Source organism: Cataglyphis hispanica, chromosome 11 (assembly GCF_021464435.1).
Source record: "Cataglyphis hispanica isolate Lineage 1 chromosome 11, ULB_Chis1_1.0, whole genome shotgun sequence".
In the NCBI taxonomy this organism is placed as follows: Eukaryota; Metazoa; Arthropoda; class Insecta; order Hymenoptera; family Formicidae; genus Cataglyphis; species Cataglyphis hispanica.
The window spans coordinates 1,892,580-1,898,579 of NC_065964.1; the positions used below are offsets into that span (position 1 = coordinate 1,892,580).

The window sequence follows — 6,000 nt, forward strand, 5'->3', positions numbered from 1 at the left end:
TACTTTATTTAATTGTTAAAAGTCTCCGTAATAATATAATACAACTTAATCAGATTATAACAATTGAACCGAGCTAACAACTTGCGGTATTCGAGAAAACTTATGTAAAAATAATGCGTTAGATTCAGTTATGGCCGCTCGATGTGCTCGTTACTTCTCTTTTTACAATATAAAAGTAGATAAATTTTCGGTAATAGGTCTCAATGAATTGCATGTCTTGCATTTAATCGCGATTTTAAGAGAGCGCGCAATGGCTTATGATATGCTGATTTTGCGTTGTGCTTCTTTTGACTTTTGTAGATCGTAATTATATTATTGAATTTCGAACGCAGTCTAATTCATTCTCACTTTGTTTTAATATACTTTCCATCTTCTCATCTTTCATATCTTCCGCAGAATTTTCACTCTTTATATATATATATATATCTTCCATCATGTTATTTTCATCGCTATATATATCTTTGCTCGAGATCTTTTCATCATCGTACCTATTTTAATAACAAAGCAACGATATGAATAAATCATATGATGTTCCATCAGTCAAAAGATCGTTTTTGTAAATACGTAGGTCGATCAAATATGAACGAGACTTTTTGAATTGGAGCAGGATTTTTTAACGTTCGATGTTGTAACTATAATGGGCTATTGGTGTTTAGACATGCTTTAAACTGCGCATTTGTGTCTAGACTTGTTCGTTTAATAGTAAGCACAATATTAATGAATAAAAGATGACTATTTCGATTGAGCAACGCATAATTATTAAATTTTTATGCACGAACCTGTTAAACCAGCTGAAATTTTGTGCAGATTATGCGCACAGTTCGGCAACAACACATTATCAAAGTTTCAAGTATACAAATGACATAAGTATTTTTTGTAAAGGTTGAAAAGAGAGTGCTAATTTATCTTATGCCCGTCGCGCGCAACCAAGGACAAGCATTACGTCGGACAGTATTCAACAAGTGCGATTTTAAAGACGACCGACGAATATTCGTAAAATTAGTAAAAGGATTGGCATAGTGGCATACTTATGGAAGTATGTAAACAATTATTGAAAATTGTAGAAGTGAGCAATGATTAACTTTTTTCTAGGTTAATTTAAGTTGGCGATTATCTAGCAAATATGATTAGAATCTTTTTTTTTAAGTTGTTAGTCGTGACAATGTATAATATTTTTTGCCGCCTTTTTCTTTTTCAATTGATTGATATTCTTGTATTTTTTGTCTTTGTAAAAGCTCTACGGTTTTTAATAAACTCGATGCTGTATTATTTATATATTTTTGCTACTTGGGAATGTATGTATTGTTCCAGCAGGTACGACATATAAAATTGAAAAGCGCATTATAAAATTACAAAATATAAAAATTTGCGAATTTAAGAGTTCTTTTGAGAAATAACATGAATATAATATTGTATTGTTAAAGTGTTAAAACTATTCAATTTATTTTACATTCAATAATATGTACTCTAATAATATATAATGTAAAATGTGACATGTTCAAAGATATAAACAGCAAAAAAGTGATTAACTACCTAATTTTACATCTTCCTGAACATTTCGCAATAGAAAAAACACGACGGGATATAAACGTAGCGATCCCTTTAATCATCTTTCTAAATATGATAAATTTTGCAACGATCTCATGGTAACTCTTCCTCTGTTCTCTTGCATCACAGAATCGATTTCAACTCTCACACGTTCCTGTGTCATAAATAATAATTAAAATGTATTTAATAATATTCTGATTTTTATATGTATAGATATATATGCAAGTAAATAAATTAATAAATATATTGCAACAAAAACTTAATATCTAATTTGAAATATTTGAATAAAAATTGCAATTTAAATAATATATTGCAAAATACTGAGAACAAGGTACCTGGACATCTGTGTGTTCAGCTAATAATAATAAAGCAAAAGTGATAGCCACCGCTGTAGTATCGTGACCCTGTAATCGTCATTATAAGCATAAGCATATTGTCATATCTTTAAAAGTATTTAGATGATGTGTAAAAACATAAAAAAAAATATAGATACATACTCCAAACATGAAGGTATCGATTTCTTCTCTGATGTCCAAATCAGTCAACAAATTGTCTCGAGATAGCGCTATTAAGAGATCCAACATCGCTAGCTGTTTCTTTTTAACTAGAAAAGAAAAAAAAACATTAGAGTCAATCTTGTTTTTGCATATCGCACTTTAATTATATAACATTGTTATTGTTTAAAATACAGATTTTTTATTAAAAATAATAATCATTTAATTTTACGACAAACATATGTTGCATTATTACATGTAATTATGTGTTTAGTATAAATATTACAAGTATAATTTAATATTTAATTGAGTAATCAAACTTAATTAGCTCTGATTTCTTACGTACTTTCAAATACTTCGACATCATCTATCTCCATATCTTTGGTATTTTCAAAGTTTTTCAAATATCGATGATTGGTGCGTTCGTGATAAAGTTTTCTTTTCGCAATGACCTACCACACGAGTACAATATTAAATTTTTAAAATGATTTTTTGTATTAAATAATAGCATATTATACTATACCATAAATATTAATAGCATAATAGATCATTAATATTTATGATAAATCACGTAAACTTGAGGTACGATGATTAAGAGATTTATTGTAATTTTATATGAAAGATAGAGATGAGAAAATTTAAACTAATATAATTTATAACGTACCTTTTCTGTAAATCCATGCAATATTTTCAAGATTTTCTTTTGTTTTCTCCCTTGTGGTGATAATGAGAATAAGAAATCGTTATAGAACCAGGGCCTGAATCCTCTAAATCATAATTAAATAAAACTATAATTAATAATGATATAATTTTGTAAAAGTCTTATAAAAGTCTCGCTATAAAATTTAATAGTAATATTTAAACAATCTCATTGATTGAAGAGACCATACATAAAAAATATATTCAAGATTATGTATATTATAGAAATTAAATTAAAGAATATAATTAATATTCTAACATTTAAGATATTTTTAACATTTTAAAGATTGCAAACAATTTTCATTTTAAAATAAAACATTTAATGGAGGTTGTACAATAAATTTTGATTTCTAATTGTCGCTTTAAACGAATCAACGTCTCAAGGCAATTGTTCATCCTTACATGACTATTCAGTGTTCAATTTGTGATACAAAATATATAAAAATAGAAAACATATCACAATCGTGAAGATTATAAATATGTCACACAATTATTTGCTTTATCTATAAATTACCTATAAAGTATTAATTCGATTATGTCGTGAGCCGCATTTCGATATTGCTGAGACTCGCTGACATTTTGCAGAGAGATGCCCATGGCTGTTTCTGCAAGTGCATTTATTGTATAAAATTATATGTGTAAGATTGGAGGTGACAGTCGAATATAACTAAACATTTTATAAGTAGCTTTAAGTATAAAAGATCAGATGTTATCTATCTTTTCTGCATCATCGATACTTTATATGGGAACAAATTATCTTTTTATCTTAATCTATAATATTATTTAGAATCCTGGTACATAATCTGGACAATAAAAACTTTACACAAAACTTACCGCATATGGCGTTTAACGTATGTTCACTAATAAATGGTACTAAATCTTTTACAACTATCCCACCGACATCTTTTAAAGATTTTGCCATATAATCGCCCTCGTTGATCAAAATATCAGTAAATTGATTTAATATATTGAAATGGAACGCAGATGTTAATATCTTTCGTCGTGTATGCCACTTGGCGCCTAAAACAAAACCAAAAAATAAAACAAATTGTGCGATTAAATTCAAATAATATTATATAAGATTATTCTCTTTCAATTTCATATTTTTTGAGCAATTCTTAAATAATATTAATATTTTAAATTTAAGTTTTTTATATCGCGCAAAACTTTTATAATTTTCTAAAATTTTTCATAAAATTTTTTGCCGTAGAAAGAGTTGCAGATATAAACTTGAATTTAATTATTATTTTGTAATTAAAATTTTATGGAGTGGCAGTCAAAAATAAACTACAATTCATTAAAAAATTTGTTACGTGATAGTGTCCGATTTAATTAAAAATCGTAAATACAAATCTTTTTTATTTGAAACATTTATTACTTTTATTCACTGGAGAATATATATATCACCGCGAAATCATCTCTTAACATGATTTTACTTGCGAATTTCTTTCAAATTTATTATTTCTTACAAGGAAAATAAGTTATATAAGAGTTCATCATTAAAAATAATATTCAAGTCTAATATTCTAACTACTTTATTTTATTTTTTGTGACGAAAACAATCTGAAAATAAATTGGAATAGTAAAATGTATATGCTTGTATATTAATGCCATTATATTACCTGTGCTGGTGAAAAGACCTGTGTAAAGCCAAGGAACAAGCTATATAGTTGACTTTTCTCGATGGATTTGGTGCTGCTTAATATCGTCTAAAATTATCAAAAATATTTTAAGAGAAAAAATTTAATTTATATTATTCATATTATATAACAATTTTTTAAATACACCAATAATTTATTAGTCGCGTCTCAAATTTCTAGTTAATCTCGATCGAGTATATCAATATTTTCTTTATTCATATTTTTAAGAAACATTTTATTATAAATAAAAATATTCTTGTGAATCGCAAGATTCCTAAATTTGACTAAATTGTAATATCTATTGTACAAGTAATTAAATATCTTTTATTACCTTTAGATCATCTAAATGATGGATAGACACAACATATGTAAAGAAAATCCATATTTTAAAAATAGGGTAATACTTATCAGAAAAGCTGTTTATCAGTTTTCATTGTTCCTCTGAAAAATTTTGATGGGATTAATTTTATCGTTATTTTAAGATATCTTAATTCAGATACATTGAAACTAAGGAATCAATAATTATGAAAATGATTTGTAAATGAATATTGCCGAGAGCAGAGTTAAGATATATAATCTTGCGGATGCTTTTGATAGATATACGTTCCAGAGCACAAGGTTTTATGAATTTAACTTTTACTTGTATGTGCGCATGAATGACGAATTGTCTGATAATTAATTTAAATAGATTAGAAATTTTATACTTGCCTGCTGAAGCATATAATTCAAATGCATCGTCAGAAATTAAAACGCCCAGTCCCGCTATAAGTTTGACGAGTCGCCCATAACATATATAATAATAATATACAATAAATAATATACAATAAAATAAACATGGATAATAACACTATAGCGATAAACATCATTTCTTGATGTGATATTCTTGACCGCTTAGTTATGCTTGTTCTTCTTTCTGTTTTGCTGATCCTTGAACACACGTTACAAAAACTTTTTTTTATTTTTATTGTTTATTTAATTATTAACAGTTTTATCTGTTAATTTGTTAAAAGTTTCTATACAAATAATATAACATAGATGTAATTAAATTTTAATAATTTAATCGGGCTAACAACTTGCGATATTGGGAAAACTTGTTTAAAAATAACGTGTTCATACTCATTGTGATATTATTAAATTTTTTTTAGATTTTGCAATAAAATGTTATAAAATTTTTATTTTATACAAATACTGCCGACTATTAAGAGCTGTATTTATAATGATTCTATTGAGAAACTCAGTTAAATCCTTGAAACGTGATATGATTTAATAGATGAAACTTGAGAATCAATCTGATTTTTGTTTGTAATCTCGATTCAATAGAAATATCGTATGAAGGAGACAGAAGGCAATCAAAAGCCGGCACGGTAATTTGTGCGCATATATATGTTCTGTTACAATCAAATTACATACATATTTTAACTAGTGATAGATATTACTAAGTGATATATATAATAATACTAAGTGATAGATACAATCATAAAAAGCGTACGCTTCTTACGGTTGTCTTTTTTCTTTTAATGTGAAATGAAAAAGATAAACTCTGAACTAGTGCAGCCAACTTAGCTATAAAAAACAGATCTAGTATTTTGAATCTCAAGACAAATTTTACATAATTGTTT

General features: G+C 26.7%; 1 pseudogene; it reads right to left on the reverse strand.

The window, feature by feature from the left end:
* Positions 1 to 1,525: 1,525 nt before the first annotated feature.
* On the reverse strand, positions 1,526 to 5,116 carry LOC126852940 (cytochrome P450 4C1-like; annotated as a pseudogene).
* Positions 5,117 to 6,000: the final 884 nt, after the last annotated feature.